This window comes from Falco cherrug, chromosome 15 (genome assembly GCF_023634085.1).
Source record: "Falco cherrug isolate bFalChe1 chromosome 15, bFalChe1.pri, whole genome shotgun sequence".
Lineage (NCBI taxonomy): Eukaryota > Metazoa > Chordata > Aves > Falconiformes > Falconidae > Falco > Falco cherrug.
The window spans coordinates 21,763,038-21,786,596 of record NC_073711.1 but is presented as its reverse complement, the minus strand read 5'-3'; the positions used below and the strand labels follow the sequence as shown (position 1 = coordinate 21,786,596).

Below are 23,559 nucleotides of genomic sequence, written 5' to 3'. Positions count from 1 at the left end.
TCTGGACCAAACACAACCATCAGGGCATCCAAAGGATGGAGAAGAAATGAAGAAATGAAAAAGGAAGAAATTAGAAAAAAAAAAAAAAAAGAAAAAGAAAAAGAAAAAAAAAAAAAGGTGGTGTATGAATGAGAAATGTCATAATTAAGAAGAGCCAGTTAACCAGGGACTGGTTTAACGAATATAGAGTAGTTTTACATCTCAGGAGGGAATAATACTGTTACAACCTCAGACAGGGCCTGAGGCCCCAGTCACGAGGAGTTTACAGGCTTCAGTCCCACCACAGACAATTGGACTTAAGCACATATTTAAGTACATGGCTGAGCAGGGATGGTTTGCGAGATCTCTATAAAAGCACAACCTTCCATTCTCCCAAACCATATGGGTTTGACTTCCCATATGGAGTGACAAAATAAAAATATATTCTAAAAATAGCTCTCAAAAAATGCACTGGCTGAAGGCTGCTTCCTGTGCTACAATTTGATTAGCCTTGTGTTTTATTTCTTCAGCAGCGATTTCAATTTATCTCTGATTTGGAGCATGAAAAGATGCTTTTATAGTTGTAAGCGGAGGAGAAAAAGGCATCCGGGAAGCAAATATAGAGAGCTCTTCTGGCTTTATAGTAGCTGCAGGAACAAGTAAAATGATTTTAGAGCAACAGAAAACAAAGTGATGCTGGGAGATGATCTATCTTTGCAATCTGTATTTAAGTTCCCTGTCAGCCCCTCCGCGAGTGCAGAACATTACATATTCTGTGCAGCTCCAAAGTAACCTAAAGGAGCCAAAAATTGTCAGTGCAGAAATCCCCTCCGTGGAAGGGATCTCTGCCAGCATGGCTCCTGCCCCGCTCGGCGCGGCGGCCGCACGCAGCTCCCTGACAGCTCCTTCTGTCCACCGCAACGAGAGGAGCTGGAGGAGCCGCTCCCTCAGTGTCGCACCGTTGATGGATGGTATCGAACACGAAAGTTCCCACTTGGGCTCTGCTGTAAGGTGCCTTCTGAAAAATCCTTTTTTTTTTCTTTCAGAAAAAAAAAAATACTGGAAATTTTAAATCCCTTCCCACTTCAGCTTCAGGGAGCAAACCATCAACCAAGCGCCCAGGGATCTGCTGGTGGTACCTAAGACCAGACACCACTGGCTTTGGAAGGAGGGAAGATCAGCCTTGGTGGGAGTCTCCCACCACCAAGTTCCCACTTGAAGACTCAAGAAGTCTCAATCTGGGCTTAAGACTCGATGCTGGAGGACAGCTGGGCGATGGCCCCACAGCACAAACACGTCAGCATCCCTCAACTGCAGCTGGATCTTGACTAGACAAAGGGCCAAGGAGCCCTGTGCTGTCCATGGGGGGGGGGGTTGTGTTCCTGGTTTCACACTGACACAAGGTGTCTCAACAAGGATCCTTCCTTTGGAATCTGATATGAAGCTCCAGTGACTCCAGAAGTTGCCCACAAATGCCTGGGCGTTGCCGATCCCTGGTTTAGGTTGCTGCCTTAGGCTGAAGACTGGGATTTAACACCCACCGCCCCTCTGCAGCGTCAGCTGTCATTTGTTTTTCTGGGCTATACAGGTCTGCCTAAACCACACCCATCCCTGTTGCCTCTGAGAACCCAAGGCGAGGTAACTGCTCCAGCTAGAGACAGATGTTTCTCGTTATTTGTGTCTTTTGCAAAATAAGTAAAGAAATAGTTAGATAGCAGCTAGACAGATAACTAAAAACATTTGAGTTCAGCTTTCCCGGATGATTGAATAAGTCATCTCTTGCTCCAGCATTTCAGTTTTCCCACATCCATGAGTTTGCTTCTTTTTATGCAAATAATAACCATAGCTTTCCTGCAGGCCTCTGACACTGCTTTAACAACACACTCTGGGAGAGCTTTCTGTCCTGTTTCTGGGTTAATATTTGTTGCTGTGGTTGCAAAAGTGAAATGCAACCAACAAAAAATTGTGTTTGCGAGAAAACTGTGTCCCTCTCCTTGGCACAGGAGGGAACAGTGAGCACCGGTGGGGGGGCTGGAGGGGGAAGAGCAGCACCCGGATCCAGTTCAGCCCAGAAGGAATGAATATGCAGGGAAGGGGCAAGCCCTCCACCAGCCGCTGGCACCAAGCAGTTATCTGAAGAGAGAAACCCCCCCAGACCGATGGCCAGATCCCTGCTCCAGCACTGGCCAGGCGCTCAGCATGTGCCACCGAGCCACAGCCCCAACACGTGCAGCAGGTCGAATAAAACTCTTTTTTTCCCCCCCTTGTCTTTCACTCCAGTTTATTAAAGCTTTAGGAACAACTTTTACAGTCTGAGCAAAAGCTCTAGATTTACCCGTACAAGAGACTTTTATAATATCTAAGAAATATTAAAAGCTAAACAGGGAAAATAAAAGATATCTAGAGTGGGAAGAAGCTGAGCTGTAAAAGCTTTGGAAGAGGAAGGATTAGAAGCCAGCTGTTCTCTAAAGAATTTATATATATATATTAAAAAAACCCACCAAAATACTTTGGAAACAATTATTTAAAAAGTTCAAAGCATTTGGCAACCTTTGCTTTGGTAAGATAAGGGGTAACAAATAACATCCATAGTGGCAAGGAGTTAGCTCAATTACTTCTGTCAGCAACACTGATTTTACAAAAAATACATTTCTTCTAGGAAGAATACTTTTCTTGCTTCAAATTCATTTTTACATTGCTAATAAGTCTCTTAGCAGTAGATTTTAAGTGCCTCTTCAGCCAGGAACAGGCAGATCGCCCTGAGCACAGCCAGCAGTCTCTTCTCCAGAAAAAATGTGATTGCAGCCCAGGAGAATTTCACCTGAGGAGGTTCATTGCAGGTGTTTGGTCCCGTGTCTGTAACCTGCACCACTACAGAAACTGTTAATAATTAGTACACACTGCTAATCTTTAGAAGCATGATCTAGGACTGCTCTGACCTTCTAACCTCACCTTGTTTCTAGAAATGAGAGGGCATTTTTAGGGCTACATGCCCAGAGAGTAGAAGAGTCCACCTGCCTGACAGCCTGTATAAGGCCCATGAACCTTAAACATTTGTCCAAAACGATCCACAAACCACCCGAAGTATCCTAAACCTGGCACCTGCTGAGCCAGGTAAACCCTTTAAGGCAATGTAAGTCCAGAAAAATTTAACTCCAGCAAAAAAGTGATGGGTGAGAGACAAAGGTGATCAAAGCCAGCCCTCTCCAGCTGGCACTGATGGTCCCACTGCACTGAGCCTGCAGATGCAGCACGTGCCCCAGGGAGATGCTGCAAAGGACCCGGCTCTGCTCTCCAGCGCTGGGTGAGAGCAGGAGCTGCACTTCGCAGGGAGATGAGTGGTGGCTATGGGAGACAAACGGAAAAGAAAAACTTTTTGAGAGAAGAACAATCTGAAAAAAAATAAATTACTGTCTCTTTGTGGATAAATATAGTTATATTGAATCTACTTGAAGGTTGTGAGAAGCCCCAGGTTGCCCTTGGCACCTCACCTGCACAGTGGGGAGCTCATCTCTCCGACACCAAGGAGCCCCTTTGGTGCCCTCTTCTGTGCTGGAAGGGGCAGAAAAAATAAAAAGGGGTTTTAAAGCTGATAAGAATTACAGGTGGTAATGCCTGTGTGGAACAGTAAACTGTTTTCAGGGAGGTTGTGGTCAGGTATTGCCCGCTCTGCAGCACTTGGCACAGAAGAGCATCAGAAGCAGCGCACCTGGAGAACCTGCCTGCAAAATAAATGCAGTATCTTAATTCGCCGAGAGAAATACTTACCCGTGCAAAGGAAATATTTAGATGACTAAGATCAGCTTCCAGCTTTGAATATTCTGGGCAACGGCCTGTTTGGTTTGTGCATAGGCACCTCACTGAAGAACTGAGATTAGAGGTGTCAATGGCCAGTCCAGACATTACAAGAAAGCATCTGACAAAATTACAAATCAAAATACGGCACCCAGAAACAGGGCTAAATTCTTTCAATCAAGTTATTCCCTTTTAATTCCTTGCTTTCCTCAATTTTTTGTTCCAAAGGCTTTGTGGCAATTCATGTCAAAGAGCTAAGTACAAATTTTGTCGCACTGTGTGGAAGATGATGTCAGGCAGTGATGGAAGTGAAATACTGACTTTGTATAACTGTTTGTACCTCAGATAGAATTGACTCATTTTTTGAGATTATTGAAAATGCATTCTGTGATTATATATGCCCCTAGAGGCCTCGTAGAGGTGAGATTATGCATCTCACAATGTTATTTTTACCAGGAAAAAAATGGACTAAGTAAATAAAAAATCTGCAGGATGTGACTTCATCATGCACTGTTGACATCTGCTTATATGATTTAAAGGATGTTACTATGAATATCGTAGTAGCTAATGTAAATGATGAAGAAATCCTAGGTCAATCATATAATAATAAATATTAGCATAGGTTTCCCAAGGCCAGAAATGGCTGAAACAGTAATTGGAATTATGATTTTACTCTTGAATTATGTGATACTGAAAACACTTTGGTTGCTGCTGCTTTCCTGGAACTGCTCCATTAAAGCCAAGGAGGTACATTCTCCAATCTTTCTTATTCCAAGAAATAATGTCACCTTTTCATGAGGATTATTTTTCTTTCACATAGGCACCCACTTCCCCCTGCCGCTTACGTTGTTGTGGTAGAGGAGTGTGTTGAGCTGTACGTATGTGGTCCCTATTGCCCATGCTGCTGGTCTGAGGTGCACCCCACCTCTGTCATCTGGATTAGGTACCTCGGGGTAAGGTAGAAAAAAAGGAAAAAAGCCCTCATAACTGTACTGTAGGCACAAAGCCAGCATCTAACCTTGTGCGCAACCACAAGCCGCTTCCCTCTTAAACACGGAATAAAGTGCTCTCAAAATGCATTAACGCAGTAGCCAATATATTAAATTTGATGAAAGACTGGTCCAAACAATATGGTTTAAATTGACAAAATACCTGAAACTCATGGCAGTATTTATGACACCGCTGAATCACCCTGGACACACAGAAGACACAGAAAAACGTGACTACAGCTTTAGCGTCACTCGTTTCAGAGTTATTTGGCAACATCTTGTGCAGCAAAAAATCACCCCAGCCAGCCTGTGGTTGCCGAGCATGTGCTTTCTCCCAGGGGGCGAGGGGGCCAACAGTCATTTTAAAGCACTGACGTTCTTCACCTGCTTTCCCCAGCTCCGTCCATCCCTCCCTGCGAGGAAGGCTGCATCAATTTGTCCCAGACTGGCCTCAAAGTCAGAAGCTGCTACACAAAAATATTTTAAGTAATAGGAGTTGTGGGGTGATTACTGTATTGAGAGGGGATTCCTGCCAACCGCTGCATGCGGCAGGGTTTGGAAAAGCTGCTAAATCATATTCTTACAGGGAAAAAAACCCAACCCACAAGCTAATCCTGTAATGCCACCTGAATATTGTTGGGCTGTTTTCTTTCAATGCTTGAAACTCCTTGCCGATGGGAAGCCCGTAGCTGAGCTCATGCTCTAGCTGGTGTCTAATGCTGAAACACTCTGTGAGAAGGAATCCAGATACGCCACCGGTATTTGAGCGCTGTTACACAAAAGTCTAAAATTAGGTCATAAATTATATAATCTTGCAAGGAAACAACAAACTTAATGACTGTGTCAAACCAGAGATAAAAGCTGAGGAAGGAAATAGCATCTCCCCCATTAAATATTAAGGATCAGATCCTTTCAGAGGTTTTCCAGTGACGAACTCTGCGGGAGTTTGGCATCTGTATTTGTGTGTATTCTATAGAATGTGCTTATACATCATATACAAGTGCTGAATGTGATTTATGGAGCACACACACGTAGTAGGTATATTTATAATGCATAAATATATTCCATCAAGAGGAGAGAAGGTGATTAGTGACAGTTTCCTGAGAGGTTTAATCAGATATTTTGATGGCTTATTTCCAGTGCTGCTCCGAAAGCGTTTTTCATTGCAGGGCACTGAGAGGGAGCAGGTAGAGGCAGCTTTTTTTTCACACTTACAGCAGCAGCAGGTATCACAGCCTTAGAGATCAGCTCTGTGCATCCTCGGTGGGATTGAAGAACCCTGTAAAGGAAGAAAGATTATCAAGTTATAACAATGGATTTGAAAATTCCCTGCCACCTTTGCATCTCCCCCTTCATGTCCCCGTGCCCCAGCCTTTCTTCTAACCTTACACAAGACAAACCTGATTTGATCTATTTGAAATAATGCAGGGGTGAGGTCTTGTGCGTCTTCCCTTAAAAGTTTTGAGCAATTCCCCTGGGACCGATGGCCAGTGCTGATGTCCTGGGTATGTTAATGAGGGGGAAGCAGAATCTCTGAGGGAATAAGCCAGACAGCGCTCCCGTCCTTGCTGTCGTCAAAGCCTCTCTGATAACCATGTCAGTTTTTTCAAAGATTTGAGTCATTTGTGGATTGACTATATAATCCTTGTGCTGAAGCCTGGGAAAACTGCTGTTGATGCCCTTGGCAAATTCTTATCCTAAAAAAAGCATGAAAAAGAGTACCAAGTAATTTCAATTCCATAAAATATATTAAATGCAGCATACAGGTATGTAAATGGGAAACTCCGTAACTGTAATTTGCCCATTTAGAACCTGATCTAAAGGCTATAAAAGTTAATTTGAAATCTTTTCATTGATTTTAATGGCCTTTAGATCAGGCCCATATTATTCACTGCATATCATGTTTGTTTCACTGCAATACTGTATTTATCTAAAATGTGAATTATAAGGATTATAACACATACAGAACTAGTGCTTCTTGTCCAAAGGCAACACTTATGAAATTTGTTGACTTTAGCAACAGACGTAAAAATCTAAAAATCAAAAGAAAGTCCCAAATAATGATTACACTTTTTAAAAATGAGATAAAAAATGAGGAGGCCTTCTCTTCATTATATACTAATACAATCTAACTGTATTTTAAGCATCATGAAATCCAAATGGAATTTCTCACAATTCCTCATTTCTGACTGCAGTGGTTCAACAAAAAATTACATGTAAATGATTCAAAACCTCTTGAAGAAACAGCATTTTTCTCTAATTTGAGGAGAAAAATAAAAATGTTTCAACCCAAGCTCAGCAAGGGATAACAGCATTACAGTTGCTGCACGGAGAATTTAGCCACTCATAATTCTAAATCCTTCTCAAACGCTTTATTGCTATAAGGTGGCTAATACCAGCCTCTACACAACAGGACTCCATAGCATTAACCATGAGAGATAGGCTTCCAGAAAGAAACTATAGCAAAGTAATTGTAAATCTCTAATGATGCATAAAACCAAGCTGAATTGGTCCTGAATTCTCAGCATAAAAGAAATGAACCATCAGAAGAACCAATTCTGGTGGCAGTATAACATACCCCAGTGTGGAAACTGTTTATGGTGGTTGTTGCAGTGAAAATATTCCTACTAATATGCAAGCAATACAAATTCATTAAAAATGCCCGAATGCTGCAACTTCTTGTGATACCACATGTGACATTAAAACCAAACCATTAGCCAAAAAGAAAAAACAATTAACCGGCTTTCTCAGTCATAGCCAGTTTTCCATACGATAAATCCAGTGGGTTCGGTGTGTCTTCAAACCCATCTTGCAAGACTTTCAGGGTGGTTTGTCTGCCATGCCAGACCCTGCCTCACCAGGCTGGGCTGGGCTGGGCGGGAGGTGCCCGCCAGGACTGCACACCCCTGGGGCTCAGCTGCGCCCACACTGACTGTGTGGGCAGGAGACCGGCCCCGAGGCCCATTCCCCTCCACTGCTTTGCTCGGGCACTGCGCTGGGACCTCCAGCGATGGCCTTCAAGGCTACAGAGCCATGGCCATGCACCGGCAGGGCAAGGCTGTCCCTGCTGGTGTGCCAACATAACCCCAAAACTTCCCATTTTCTTAGAAAATTTAGTCAATTTCCACCGGATAAGCATCCAACAAAATATTTAAATCCATAATTAATTATACCATTGCATTAGTTCATGATGCAATCCACAATCTCTAACAAGGAACCCAGCACATTCCAGAAACCTCAGTGCACAAACCTGGACATTCACCCGTTAATCCATCAGTGTCCAAAGGCAAGCTGCTCCAGAAGCAGGTCAGACTGATTATCCCAGAGACCAGAAATCACCTACTCATGCACAAACGTGGCACAGCAGGCGCAGAGGTTACGCACGTTGCCCCATGCAACCTCATCCAGGAGCTTCAGTGTGGCCATAAACACCATTTCTTTTGAGATGAGCAGGCAGTCTTACTTCTGCATGTAGAAGATCTCTAGCTTTTTTTAGACACTGCCAAAAGGTATTGCATGGGATGATGCTTTTCTAGCACCAGGGCATCTGTCCACTGAGAACTAGATTGACAAGGCTGAAATGGTTGGGTTTGTTTGTTTTATCATTTCACAACTCTAAGAGCCAGACATCTGAAAGCTCGGATACATCATTGCACAGTGTCAAAATCGGCGAAGGCACAGATTTGAAATCTGCATACATGGACAAAAATAGGGCATATCTGAAATTAATTAAAATTTCTAGGCACTACCTAGAGAACAATATTTATCCATAGTAAGCATGCATCGATGTATATCATATTTATTGCATGAGTTTTAGTGAAGCTGCAGATTTCAGGTCTTGTCTACAGGACTCTAAAGCTTAGCAATGACTTTTCATTTTATAAAAGCATTTTAAAGCATTCCCATATAAAAAAACAAGAAGCGAATATTCCTGATTTAAAGTCAAACTGAAATAAAATGGAATGCAAGTGACCCACTGAGGCTTTCCATGATTGCAGTTGCAACTACCTGTACCACATACTACATGTGCGGTATAAAACATACCATAACTACATATAGGTGTTACAGCTTTATCTATAATCCCCATGGAAATTATGGGAAGAAAGCGTAAACAATTTTGTGAGGGATTTAAGAAAAAAAAACCCACATTAATCTGTTGTGACTGTGGTTAATGACATTTTTAACACTGACAGCAGTAGAAAAAGTTAGGCTAAGGATAAAAGATGAAGAAATAAAGTTTCCCTGTTAAATATCCTCCTTGTACATATATACAACAATAAAGGAATGGAGAAACCGATGAAAGAGGGGGAAAACACTACCAGGCATAAAAGAGAAATGAACTTGTTCACCCTGCCACAAACTTCACTCACACTGGCAAGGTGCTGGCACCATGAGGATCTTCTTTATTTGCTTGTGAGTGAGGGGTCTTACCCTGTAAGGAATGTTTATGGCTGCTCATTTTGGAAAAAAGTCCAAACTACTTGACCCGTTGCCCTGAGGATCTCACAGCAGTAAGTGCTATCCGAGACTCTCCATCCGACACCTCTATATTCAAAGGTACCTCCATTTTTTCCAATCAAATCAGAACAACTAATTAAATTTAAACAAGAAGCTAAAGTGAGATGAATGGTTTATAGGTGCTTCATGCTTCCCTACATTGATTAATAGACAAAGAATTCATACGTCCACCAAATTAGTTGACAAACCCTGCTGTAATTTATCCCTTGTACAAGATGATCTGTAAGCACAGTGCACTCTAGAAGGGACTGAGCTCCAGCTCCCTCAAAATATATTTTGTGCTGGTTGGATGCACCCACCAGGCATTTATGTTCCACCAATCTTGTCTTTGTATTCGAAGTTTCTCAATGCGGTTTTCATTTAAAATTAAAGTAGTAGTGGTTATTCTTGCATAGAATACCATTATTTGAGAATCAGGTTTTCAATGCGGGCAGCTGCATTGGACCATGCTATTTCTCGGTGCCCAAAGAACCACTCTGTTGAGTTTTATTTTTCCCTTTGTTTTCGCTGATGTTGCCTTGCATATTACTTCGCTCTGTAAATGAGCAGCAAATGTAATTTTCTTTCCCATACGGATGAAATTTTGCTAGAGCCATGCATCTGCTGCTTCAAAATCAGGCTCTTTAACCCCGAAGCTGATCCAGGAGATGCCTGACTGCTTGCAGAGGGCAGCATCACAAGAAGGCAGCGTGCCTGGGGCTGCACCAGCTATTGCCTGCCTGCCCCGGCCACCACAGACCAGGCTGGAGCCCTCCAGACATGGGCTCCCACCTTTGCAGGTGGCAGTGACTGACCTTATTTTTAAGGAGTTTACTTTTTAGAATAACGCAGTTCAGGTTAGGGTATGAGCCATCAGCTGGCAAAAGATGTATACGAGGCTTAATCTCATTCATCAATAACTTTACAGTTCAAATTGTGTAAGGGGCTTCCAGTGCTTCAGACAGATACTCCTGTGTCAGAAAAATGGAAATCAATAATCCATTCAGAAAAACGTCATTTCATTTTTCTTCTTACCCAGAAATTGAGATACAGGCATTTCTCCCTCCCCACTCTTCCCTGACTTAAATATATCCTGTTATATAAGTAATTGTTTTGAACCCACTCTAGGACACAGTCAGAGACATGACTCCAATAACACATTATCAGTAAAACAAAGCAAAACAGTTTCATGTCCCCGCTGGGTTTGTATATACACTCTTAAATGAGCAGATTCTCTCATTATTCACCCTGATCTGGTCATTGTATGCTTAGTCACAGCTGTCACAGCAGGTGCCCGACCATCCTCCCCCTTCATGGCACTGTGTTTTCTCTCTAGAGTTTGTTGTCAAATTCCTCTGCTGCCTTTCTCTGGTGGCTTTGCTGTTCCCTCTCCGGCTCTTCCCAGATTCAACTATACAATCACTTCTGAAATCATCCAGGGCTGGCCAACTCTGGGCGAGACAACCCTTCATCTTAAACATCAGTTCTTCTACCCATCACATGAAACCGGTTTATTCATCAACTTTGGCCACGCTTTTCTTGCCTGGACCTTTCTCCATCTTTCTTGATGCCTCCAGTGACCACTTCTCCTAGCTGCAATGCCCAACAATGTATTGCAGACTATATTTTGGGACTATGCAGCAGCTATAGGCTGATTCCTCCGCTAGACCAGATTACTTCCCACTATGCCAAAGGACAGCAGGAGTCTCCAGTGACTTGAGGATTTCTGGGTGGGTTCTTGCCTGACATCATACTTCACATGAAAATTCTTTGAAATTAACATCTATGTCCCAAGATATCATCTATTCACTTTTGTTTCTCTCTAATGTCCTTCAGCAGTGGTTTGGGATTCCCAAAACGGAGTGCAGACCCGCTCCCCGCCTCTCCCAGCCCTCTCACTGCAGATTTATGTGCTGCATTTTCCCACTGAGTTTAGCAATCTTCGGGGATCTTTTACTGCTGAAAAACCTGTGACTTTCTAAATTATCAGCATTGTGCCACTGCGCACTAACAAAGTTTATCTGATGCAACGGTAAATCAAACATTTTTTAGTTCTGTAACAAAATTTTTCTTAGCTGGAAGCAAGTCTCCTCTGATATTAAAGTACCTTCAAATAAAGAGACAATTTTATATGATTTTTTTGCTATTGTCTTAAAGGAATATAGTGTAGGTTGAGAGCAAAATATACACAATTCAACCTCTTTTATGTATTGTAAACACCAGAATTTAGGGCCAGATTTCCAAAATGCTATAATCCATCAGTCCTGCTGAGTTGCAAAGGCTGGTGAGGGACAAAGTAGTCGGAAAGCCAGCTATGCAACCATCAGTCCCCTGCAGCACTGAAAAGATTGGACCAAAACGTTAAGGCAAAAGCTTTCTATAATTTTACTTAATAAAATTACAAAGGAGCAAGGAAGATACCCAGCTTTTGCTTCACAGAACAAATAGATTCAGTACAGCACTAATATCATTTAGTTTGTTTTCTCCCTAAAAAAACATCGCTTGGGTTAATATGTGCATTTGTATCTCAGGTTTCAGCCATTTCAGATTGAAATCTTTTTTTCCTAATTTACCCGTACAGCGCTGCCTTCCCTGTCCTACAGCACAGTATAACATCTCTACAGAAATTACAACTGCTTGCAGTTGAGAACAAAATATTACAAAAATCTTTAATGTGTTGCCACCATTTTTAATGCAATTTATTAGCTGACAACCAAAAGTAGAAGCAGTGCCACGTATTCAGCCAGATTTCTGCTGGTCACCTGCGCTTTAAAGAATTCACCCTCTATATTACTATACTTTACAGCTCTTGGGACATATTAATTAGCATGTTGAGCTAAATTGACTTAAAGTCTTGCTGCTTGAAAATGGAACAGAGGACTCATTCCTCCCTCTCTTATTCCCCCTCTTTTCCCAGATTACTTTAAAAGGGAAGTAATTATTGCTGGTGTGAGCGGCTCGACCCTTCCCAGGATGGGATTTCTCCCAGGCTTGCATTTGATCACCCGCTAAACTAGAATGGGAGCAGCTCATCTGCTCTGCTATGGTGCCAGTCTGCCTGGTTGCAGGTACATACCGATCTTAAAGAAAACATAAACCTACAACGGATGCAGGGAAATTAATAGAGATGAACAGTAAGGGGGGGGGGGGGGGGGTGTGTGGCGGGGAACAGCAAACCGGAACTGAAAGCCAGTGCACTGCAAAAGCAGCGGTGCAGAGAATGGCGAGGGAAGGAGCTTTGCCATGGGTGGGGGTGGGAGTGGGTTGTTTTTTAACCTTGTTCTTATTGCTTTAATTTGTGGCTTAACTTATTTTCTCAAAAAATAATTGGCCAGAATAAAAGAAACCTCAATTGCTGCCGAGCTGCAGCTGACTCCAAAGGGAGGGACGCAGTCACTGCCATGGGGCAGAAAGCAGGAGTTTGGAACTGACTCTCAGCCTGACACACCATTTCTACAGCTGTAAAAGCTCCATGTTCCATATTATCAACCTCTTTCTATTCAAGGATCCGGAAAAGGTGGCTATACCAGCTACCCAACCTGAAGTTCACGACCTTTATAGGTGAGGCAACATTTTAGAGCGTAATAACTATAGAAAACCCTTATCAGAGATCGTCAGAGAGTTGGAATTACCGGTGGTTATCAGTCAATAATCGTTAGAGTAACTGATGGCTAAGCAGTAACCCTTCACATGCAATTCTTCTGTGGGAATGAGAAAAGCAGCTGGAAGGAATTCATAACAAGAACCTCACAGAGCTCAGAGAAATGCGATGTATAAACAGATCATTATTTCCTATGGATATTGATGATAAATGAACTGGATTTGGTATGTCTGGGAAATATCACCTCACTCTAAGCCATCTGAACTACGAAAACTCGGCAAAGAGAAAGCACCAAATATCTGGGTCACTAGAAACACAAAAGCTGAACATTCCTCTTGCACACTTTTCATTTAATTAACCTTTCCTGTGGGTTTTCAGTGTAATGAGTCATTGATTATTGCAAGGGGTGCTTTATAGGCTAAATTAATTCATATAAGAGAAACAGTAAGAAGTGCTAAGTAGCCAGATAAAAAAAATAAAATGCAAAGTGTATTGGTCATCTGGTTGCAATTCTGCCCCAGAGGACTCACATTTCTGTAAATCAGCTACTTGGTGAGCACTGCCAGCGCAGCTCCTCTGTCCTCATCTTCATCTATACCTATAGCTTTTATAAACCAGGAAAAATCCCCACAGAAAAGCAACAATAACCAAAACTGCGTTCCTTTGTTGAAAACTAGATTACCTATAATGAGATGATAGCTAATTACATGAGAAAACATATACAAAAAATGGCTTTTCCATTTAATTTAGAGAAAACTTCTATTCAGTGCATGGTTACTCCATTCAGGGTAATAAATGGCATTTCTAAGAAGAAAACAAAGCAGGAAGAGTAGAATACCTACATTTATGGTTAAAAAGAGAAAAAGTTGACGTTTGGAGAAGATAGTTGTACCTGTAAAATTAATCTTAAAGTACCTTTGTGGGCATGGGCCAGTCTAAAGATATTACCTGGCTTTTCACAGTGCTTCCAAAAAGATTAAATTCTAATGACAAAGACACTGAAACAAGAAACATGCTCAAATGCAAAGAAAGATGGAAAAGGTGCCACCTTCCTCCTTGGTTCATCTCTGTTTCTTCTTTAGCTTAAGTCACATCAGGCATATATCAGGATTTTTATGCAGCACATGGCTTACCAAACCAGTCAGCAAAGAGTAAGTTTGCAGCTGGCTTTCAAGAATTACACACGGGGGAAAACTACACTAAAGAAACAATATAATTCCTCATGACCTTACCTTGAAACTAGTCACACAGCGAACTAGCTTGGATCACAAAAGATTTTGCACCACTAAAAACATTTTGGAGATGGCGGGGTTATAGTTTACAAAGATCCCAAACTCCCTGCAGTGTTAAACTGTATAAATCCAGAATAAATGTTGCCTCGTATTTTGACTGTACATGGAGCTACAGCATACATGCGTATCTCAGCTACTTTGATGGTTTTTAACGTTGAGAAGGGTTCCCATCACGCTGTGAGGATACTTATTTGCATCGGTCTCAGTTTGTCTCTGCAAGACATGCCCTTTGTTGTCTACAGCCTTGGAAACTGAATTTTAGATGTTTGCCAGAAACATGCCATGAACATCCAAGCAAGGAAAAGTAACAACCACCTCGGTTTGCAAGTGTGTATTCCTTCAATTCATACTACAGAGAACGAGAGAAAAAATACCTCTACATGGGAAAATATTCATAGAAACCACAATCTAAGCAGGGCCAAGTGTTAAATTCAAGAAATAAACTAATCTTTTATAATATGCACTCAGATCTAGCCCGAAATGTGCTATTAACTCACTTTACAGCACAGACCTCTAGGGGCAAGAGCTACATCTTCCACTACAGGACCTGCACCGTCAAATTTAAAACACGGTCACAGTGCTCCCCAAGCATCAGCGCCGTAAGACGGCCATGCTGAGCAAAGTCAGAGCCCTGACGGCGTAACCTCCAGTTGTGTGAGGTCCTTCTTACAGCGACCAGCAGTGATCAGGCTACGTAAAAGCTGCACTGGAACCCCCAGTTTGAAATACAGTATTTAGAAAGTAGCAAGGAGTACTTTTCCTCCCTGGAGATCACTGCTTTCCCAAACAAACAGATGGATTATAACAAGCCATTGTGTATTATTTTCTGTTTGCCACTGACCTACTTCCCATGTTGTCTGCAATACTGAGATGGGAAACGAAAGCTTGGGGGTAGATCTTCAGCTGGAGTAGTTCAGCCCTGCTCGCTGTGTCAGCACGCAGCAGGCAGAGAGCATCTCCCAGTGAAGGCACAAAAATCAGGAAGTTTCGGTCCTCGGCTCCACTGAAATGAGAAGGATGCCTTCCCAACGTCAACAAACAGGTGAGTAGGGACATATTTACAAACATGACTTCAATGACAGAAATTTGCTTGTTTGACAACTCACATGGTTGGGGTGCATTTCTGAGAAGAATGCATAGATTTTAATTTTTGACCTGGGACTGATTACCTGATTAAGTTCATATGGCTGTTGACATCCAGGTTTGTTTGATGATTACAATTAATAAAAGCATGCAGTGAGAACATTCACAAGAAGAGCTGCATTCTGCCTTATTATTATCTTGGTAATTTTGGTGTTTTTTTTCTTAAAATTGCGTATGTTGCATACTGATGATACTTGCAATGCCTTACGAATAATGCATTTATACATCATTTAGATCATACATTATAATTTGTAGGTTAGTTACTTTATTTTGGTGTCAATCAAAATCGCAAGCTCTATGAAAGAGTCTCGATTAGGAGAAAGAGGTTTTTCATGGTAAGCTTTAATAAACTAATGATGATATTATAAGAGCTATCACAGAAAAACATGCCATCTAATAATAAGCTTGTTCCTGTTTATTTAAATGTTCCACCTTGCACTTGTTTGTAAAAAGTTAATAATTACAGCATAGCTAAACTTATGTAAATAGGTGAGTCCGCACTGGATAAAACCTGCAACGCTGAGCTGCAGCCTTACCTAAGCAGAGAAGACCGGAGACAGAGGTTTCAACCAGTTTTATTGCAGCACACAACATCCTTCTGAAGAGGTATTTGGTGTTTTGCCCAAATAACTCCCATAAGACTGGTGGGCTGAAGACGACCACCCAAGCCCCATCCCGGCACAGACACAGGGATGGTTTTGAACCACCGCTGTCTTTGCACAGACTTGTCTGACGTTGCTGGGTCAGCACAGAGAACGGCACATGCGGCAGCTGAGAGAGAAGGCAGAAAATTGCTGTAAAGTAAATTCGTCCCAGGTCTGTCTTGCCTTTACCCCACCAGGCTGGAAGATCCAGTGGATTCCAGTTGTCCACAGAGCACACATATGAGGTGTTGATGGGTCCTGCAAGGCAGCCGCCTGCTTTCTTGTCATCCGCAAGCTAAAATACATTCCAAATTTTTTTAATGAAACAGTTTTATTTACATTTCCTTTCCTGTACCTGTCACCAAGATCTTACCAAACCCCCCAGGCTGAGAAATGAGCTGCTGTCAAGAAGCTACCTTGTCCCCATAAAAAAGTTATTCCTGAGGAACCAATTCTCCCAACTCCACAGATCCCAAAACATTCCCATGTGCTCTGACCCCAGGGGAGCACGGTCATCCTGACCGCTCCAGTCGGAAGCCTCCCAGCAAAGGCTGGGTCCAAGCGCCAGTCGACGGCTGCTGGGGACAGTACGAGCACGACGGCTGCTCTCTGCTTGCTGCCCACGCCGCCGCGATGAAACGCTGACACTGCCTGCTGCCTCCCTCCTACATGGCAGACCTCTGGCAGCTGTTGATAAATGCGATTTCAGGATGGGCCTTGTTAGATCACGGATATTTGTACTTGTAAAGCTGTCTCCTGCCGTGAACCAGCCAAGCACAGCCATATGGGCCGGTGGGAGCACCGCTGCTTACATGTGCGGGCGGCCCGGTGGGCAGGTTTGGCAGCAGCACTGCCCAGTGCCCCTCCACACTGCACAGAGCCACCTCCATAAATCACGTGCTACCGTGCACCTCTCCAGCGATCTGGAGCTTGTCCAGCTGGACCACGGGCACAGACCATCCACCTCTTGGCATTGCAGTTGTGGGCGAAGGGGCAACAGTAGCCATGCGGTTTGGGCAGCACAGGATGCTAAATGCGCTCTGTGGTGATGGGATGTTCTCAGAGAGATGCAGGGCACCAGCTCATCATCTCAAGACCTACACGAGCCCTGGTCTTTCCACCATCCTTAGAGGAAACTCAGGGGAACAAGTCCATCTCTAATAACATCAGCTTTCTGCAGAGCGAAACCCAGGTGCTTGGAAAACAAACTTTCTTCTTACAAAGAAGAAAACACCTCTCACACCCACCTCTTCCATGATTTTTGCTGCCTAGAGCAAATAGTTGTTGTTGCTCTCCTGCACCAAGGGGCAACTTAGCCTATACAACTTTGAAATATCATTTGCCTTCTTCCCGCAGTTGGCAAACTCTTTGGTTTCTGCCACCGCTAAACTTACAAATAAATCAAGATATGATCTGCTAACATATTCAGAATGATGTTTGGCCTGAATTTTTTTTTTAGCTTCAAACATCAATTTCTTTTTGTAATGAATACATGCTGCATCTCATAACATTTCATTTTTCATACATTTAGCAAAATTGCTTAACTGATACTATTTTTTTCCAAAGCAGCTTTATTCCTACCCTAAAAACATGCAAATCAAAGACTCATGCACTTATATAACGTGCAGAATTCCCTACTGCTGGTTCAATCGCTAAGTTATAAAATAGTTACAGTATCTACACTTTTTTATTAAATGAATTCAGTATCCTGACTTTTTTATGAAAACCACAATAAGATACATGGACAAAATTTTATAGGCGCCTCTGTGCAGCTCTTTCCATTTTTATTTGCTCCCCTCTCCGAAGGAGAACCTCCCCAGCACCCACCACACGCTTTGCACGCTGGCAGCCTTATCGGAACCGCCGGCGAGGCACATCCAGCCCTCACTTCCTAAGCTTAATGCCCTTTGCAATTCTTGTTGGAGCAGTTGTTAGCTGAAGACAAGAAGACTTATTTCTATTCATTCCCTGCATAATCCACCTTATGAATTTACACCTCACCTACCCGCACACTCAAGGACCCAGAAATACAAAATATTTCCTACTGTGTTTTAAACCCACATCCTCCTGGATACAAGATAAGAGCTTAATAGCTTTGACACAGCACTGTTTTCATATTCATGCATAAGTTATGGATACAGCAACAGATCAGCACTTCTTTGTGCTTCTCATTGGCTCTGGTTCGCTGCCTTAAACTGTCTGAGTCAAGGCCATGTTTTAATGCCATAGACGCTCTATTCAAATACCAGTATGACCACATTTTAAAAGCCACCCTGTACCACTTCATTGCCGCAGATGTCCTTTACATCTGGCAAGGGCCGTTTCTCTGCATGTCAACAGTAATTCAGTTTAACAGCTGTCTCTTTTGACAAGCTTAGTGTCAGACTCTAAAATGACAGGGTGACAGTTTTCCTTTTCTTTAACAGAACGTAGTGCAAATTAACCATTTGAATGCAGGATCACTGAACGCCTCCCGAATACAGTTTTCAGAGTTGACTGAATAGGATTTAGGAATTGTTGGTATTAGCAGCCAAAGCTGAAAACCTGTAGGGTCTGACAAACCAAGGCACATCTCCTGCAATCAAGTTTCTTACCTGAAATCTAAGTGTTTGACACCCAGAAAACCTTACATTGAGTTGAAATAGGTGTCAGAGGTAAACACTGGGCATTTGCAAACTGGTATGATAAGTACTTTTCCTGCATTGCATAAATACACAGGAGAATTTTCCATTTATTTAGTTAAAGTGCTCATTAATACAGTGGCTAATGGCACCGTGTGTATCAGCTTTCAAACGGCACGCTGCACACACACCTCTTCCACAAATGCCAGACGGACAAAAGCACCTCAGCACAATTTCTCTAGGACTAAAACTATGCCTGAGATAATACTGTACATCTTAATGATTGAAACCTTTAGCGCAAAACCCAGCTTGTGGACAGTAACAAAGTGCCACCGTGATTTATGAACAACCAGTAAATGCTACAAAGACACCGCTTTAATCTGGTGCAAGAGTGAGCTTTATGAGGCTGGCTGTATTAGGCTCACATAAAAGTGAATTTAAAAAAATATAAACATTACACTATGGATATTTAAACTGCATACTGATGTAAGTCGTACGGTGAGCCATTTCACTGTGCTAATATTATACCATAGCTGCCCTGGTGAGGAGGAAGGATGCCTGCCTGATTTGGTCCTTGTTCTGTTGAAACCAATGGCAAACCTCAACATAACTGCAGTGGGACTAGTCTCCAGCTCACACAATTCGTGTTATTTTAAAGAACTGTGAAAGCCTTTCTGCTGTTTGCTCCTGGGTAAGCAGTAACATCTACCAAAAATACTGGGCTGAAAGGATGCTACAGAGAGCGTTACGTGCAAATGCCTTAAGTAATTGCTTTTGTTTGCTTATTTATACATTGCTGTAAGTATTTGTATGTGCTACCCATTGCCATAGCATCTGGGCATCTCATAATATTTAGAAAGATTCACACTCAAGTGCCTATTACTATCTGTAAGAGACATGCCCATTTGTATGAGCTGAAACGGAGATTTATCATTTCTCAGTCTCATAATACAACCAAGTTATTCCTCGTTCATTCAGCCCTTTTTAACACGTAATTGGCCATGACATGCTGAAGAAGTAGTCACTTATTCTCAACCACTCTGTAGCCAGGTCTCTCATACAGTAAAACTTGCATGTCCCTGCTCTGCAGAAGCTGGGACAGAGATGCTGATGGTGCTGACCTCCTTAATGGCTCCCTTCTTACCCACATACCCCGCCTGCTCCTTTCCATCTCCCAGGAATTCATACTTCCATAGCCAAAGGTGAGCCTCTGTAAAGGGAACATATCACTAGTATTTTATTAATGTATCATGAAGCTAAGTCAGCTGCAAACATGTATTTTTAGCACAACATCAGTCCCACAGGAGCGCGCAGGTTGCTGGGTTTGGAGGGGAAGGTTGCTATTAGTACTGCACGCTTAGCTCAGCTACACAAAGCATACAAAATAATTTCAAATACTCAACCTCCCCAAAAATCTATCATATGCCTGAAACACTAATAATTCTATAACTTAAGCTAAACAGAGTAGTATTCAGCTGTAAATTTTATGGCTACTCTCTCCACCTCTTATGAAGTGTGAAAAGAGTCTTCATATCTGTCAGTCTTTTCTCAGAAATGACTTTCGCTGATTACTTAAACTTTCGTTAAATAAGCTTTCCACAAGCTGTAAAAACAGAACACAGTAGGGAAAAAATTGGCTCTCTTTTAAAAGTGCTGTAAAGTCTCTTTTTGAATGAGTAATTAGAAATGTGTAAACTCTTTTATGGATATGTGAGAAGCACACACAAAAAATTTGACATTCCATGCAAGTATTTCTGTGTGCTATCAAATTTCATTGTATTTCACAGAGACCAAAACTATACAGACCCAAAATACACATACATTAGTGGACATGGGTTATTTGCCAAGAAGGAATTTACATACAGTACAAGTAAAACATCCTAATTTAAATCTCTGACAATGGATACTCACATTCTTAAAGAGAAATCAGAGTTGTTTGTCTTTCCACTCATACTTATACAGATTGCAAAGCTGTTGACAGAGCACGATTTGAGCTGGTCCTTTCCAACTGCTTACTGTTATTTTTATTGCCATTGTCAGCTATCTTTTCCGTATCAAGAATCGAGCTCAGATGAAGATGTTCCGATTCCCCCACCCCATGCACGAACACAAAGAGCCACCAGCGGCCAGGCAGGGAGCGGGCAGTGGGGAAACCTCAGCCCCCTGCTGGCCCTCGCCCCCTTGAAAACTCCCCAAAACCCTTAGGTAAACCAACACACTCCTCCGTCTTCATTTCTCCCCACACACACAAGTGGTCTGCCCCCAAACCAGACTCTGCAGATGCTCTGCAACCCCCTTGTACTTCCCTTGCTTTGGGTCCCTCTCCCTCCTCTTCAAACTCATGTTATTCGTGCTGAAAACTTGCTTTGATTTTGAGCCTCATGATCAGCTCCACGGCAGGGGGGCAAGTATCTTCATCGAAAAGGAAGGGAAAGCAGCCTATCGACATGGGGAGATGGGTGCTACCCCTGCGTGATTGCCCACCTCCCCGGGAGAGGGGACAGGGCATCTCGGGGACACCAAGATGGAAAGCCTCCCCCCTCCAAACTGGTGGGATATTTGCTTGAAAAGCCGGTGGATGTCACGCTGTGTACACGTACTGTGCACTATAAATAGTAATGTCTTCTATGCTCCTCTCCATGGAAAAATCTGCAGGAGGGGAAATAGTCTCAAATCTGTGTAGTTTTCAAGCCAAAGAGAGACAGCCTCATTCTCTCCTCGGTGGGGAAGCTGTAGGTAGGGGGTATGCCCCTCCAACCCCATAGAGGCGGAGGAGCCAGAGGAAAAAACAGGTCCCAGCTTATGCATCTGGCGGTAAAAAGCTGCCCCCTGCCTGCTCCCAGTCCCGGTGGGTCCCACTGCCATTCACCTTCCCCCTCCATGAGCAAACTCAGCCCCTCCCTGAGGAAGATGACAGTCACTGCAAAGTGTTTACATGGCATCATTAAGTAGGTGGCATGAAGTGCCACAGGGCTCCTCGCTCCCCAAAGCACCCCCGTTGGAGGGGACTGCAGGCGCCGCTCCCACTCCGAACCTTATCGATTTCCAGCATGGAAATGGTGCTGAGGACTCCCGAGGAGAGCAAAGAGCACCGCCACGTGCTCTCCCTTCTCCCAGTAAAGGTATTAGTGCCATTATTATTATTACTTTTAAGCCCCAAGACAGCGATTCAGACCCCACCTGCGAAGTTCAATAATCCTGTTGATAGCCGAGCGATGCCACCGCTCCCTCTCCCCACGATGTTGCTCCAAGCAAGTTCTCTGGCAAAGCACTCACAGGCGCAAGTCGGTGCCAAGTCTGTTATAAAACCAACCACGGTGCAAATGTTTTCGGGTAAGAGAACAAAAGTATGAGAAAGGGAAAGGCTTCACACATCTTTAGCGTGGAGAATGTATTTAGTGCTCCCAGAAGCTATTAGATCGGGTGATACAGGCAATTTATTGTTTTGTCAATACCTTTTATTTTGATTTAATAACTTACAAAAGCTACGGTCTATCTGTAGCGCAGCCTCAACTTTCTTTACACAACCCCACTTAACTTTCAAACACTTTAACTTTCAGGTCAAATCTCTGTCATATTGATAAATGGGTCTATTTAAATTTTTATCACTGCAGAATTCTCTCCAGTGTCTTTTTCACTACCAGATTTCATGCACAAAATAACAGGATACTCCTTGTTTTTGTTACCCACCACATGCAAAAAAAAGTCACTATAGAAAGCACAGATGTAGTCATGAAACGTCTATAATTTGTCTGAAATAGCATCGTTCCTACTGACTTTTCATACAGAGAGAGGTACAGTACTACAAGAATAATGTGAAAAAGCGCAGGGCAGAAAAGCCTACCATGGGGTATATACACTTACACGAGCTGCAGTCCACCCCTGTGCTAGCAAGTAAACAAGACAAAGTATTTTACCCTCACGAGGCACTGCTATGCATGATAGAGAGGCCCCAAGTGGAGTTTAATCTTATTTGGCTATCTGACCATTGCTTCATTAAGGTAACTAAGAAAACTGCTGCAAGGTCAACAAATTTTTAGATACTATTGTAAATAATCACCTGGTTTCCCTGCCAATAATCAGGACCAAAAATATAAGCCTTATAGCCCTAAGTATGCTGTATATGTTTAACCTTTACTTTTAAACGGTACTAAATGCTGAAGGCTGTGGCTACTGTAAAGATAGTACAAACAGATACTGCAGGAATACAGCAGTGTTTAATGACAAGTTACAAAGAGTTCTACTGAAAGAAAAGCAAGAGCCAGAAAGGTTAAATAAACAGAAACCACAGTGCCTCCCATCTTTCGTGCATTAACTTTCAATAACTATAAAGTAAAACTTCTGCTATACGTGATTTGATTTCCCAGATCTGTGCATTAAATATTTACTTCTAACTATAAACTTATATGAGACCCAAACAAAAACTAATTTGCATTATTAATGATGCAAGAAATGTGATGCTTAGTCCCTTAAGATTCATAATACAGAAGAAAATGTTAGAGATTTACTTTCTTTTCCATTTTAAAAGGCAAGTTAAAACGATAAAACTTATTTAATTAACAGAGACTCTATTTATGAATTAGTCGTTTCTGCCAGCAAGAATGTTTTAAAAAAAAAAAAACAAACCTGTCTGAAATGAGGCTGAGACTACAAAGAGTCCATTTTCAGCTTGGAACCTCAAGGGAAAAATCAAAGGGTTTCTTTCTTTCAGCGGTTTGGGTGAGATGATATTTTGAGATGTTGACAGCTGCCAAACTGCAGAACCAGTGAAGAACTACCAAATTGAAATTGTTTTTATCTTTTAGAATTCTTCTCAATATTCAGCTCAACTTCCTTTTACAGCTCACAACTGAAATTTCTACTTGGTTAAAAGGTTTTTCCCCTCCTTCAATGCTTGTGTCTACTGCTTTGGACCAAAACCAAACCCTCTCTTTTCTAACATTAACCCTAAATAATAGAGAAACATTTTTATTACCTTTAATAGTGTTTCTAGTATAG

The 23,559-nt window shown here is 42.4% G+C and overlaps 1 long non-coding RNA gene across 1 annotated transcript; it reads right to left on the bottom strand.

Moving 5' to 3' along the window:
• Window positions 1–1,081: 1,081 nt before the first annotated feature.
• On the bottom strand, window positions 1,082–21,814 carry LOC129737450 (uncharacterized). The gene is made up of 4 exons (XR_008735323.1): window positions 21,742–21,814; window positions 6,164–6,460; window positions 3,471–6,042; window positions 1,082–3,324 (listed from the first exon to the last, which is right to left on the bottom strand). It is a non-coding gene; the product is annotated as an uncharacterized LOC129737450 (long non-coding RNA).
• Window positions 21,815–23,559: the final 1,745 nt, after the last annotated feature.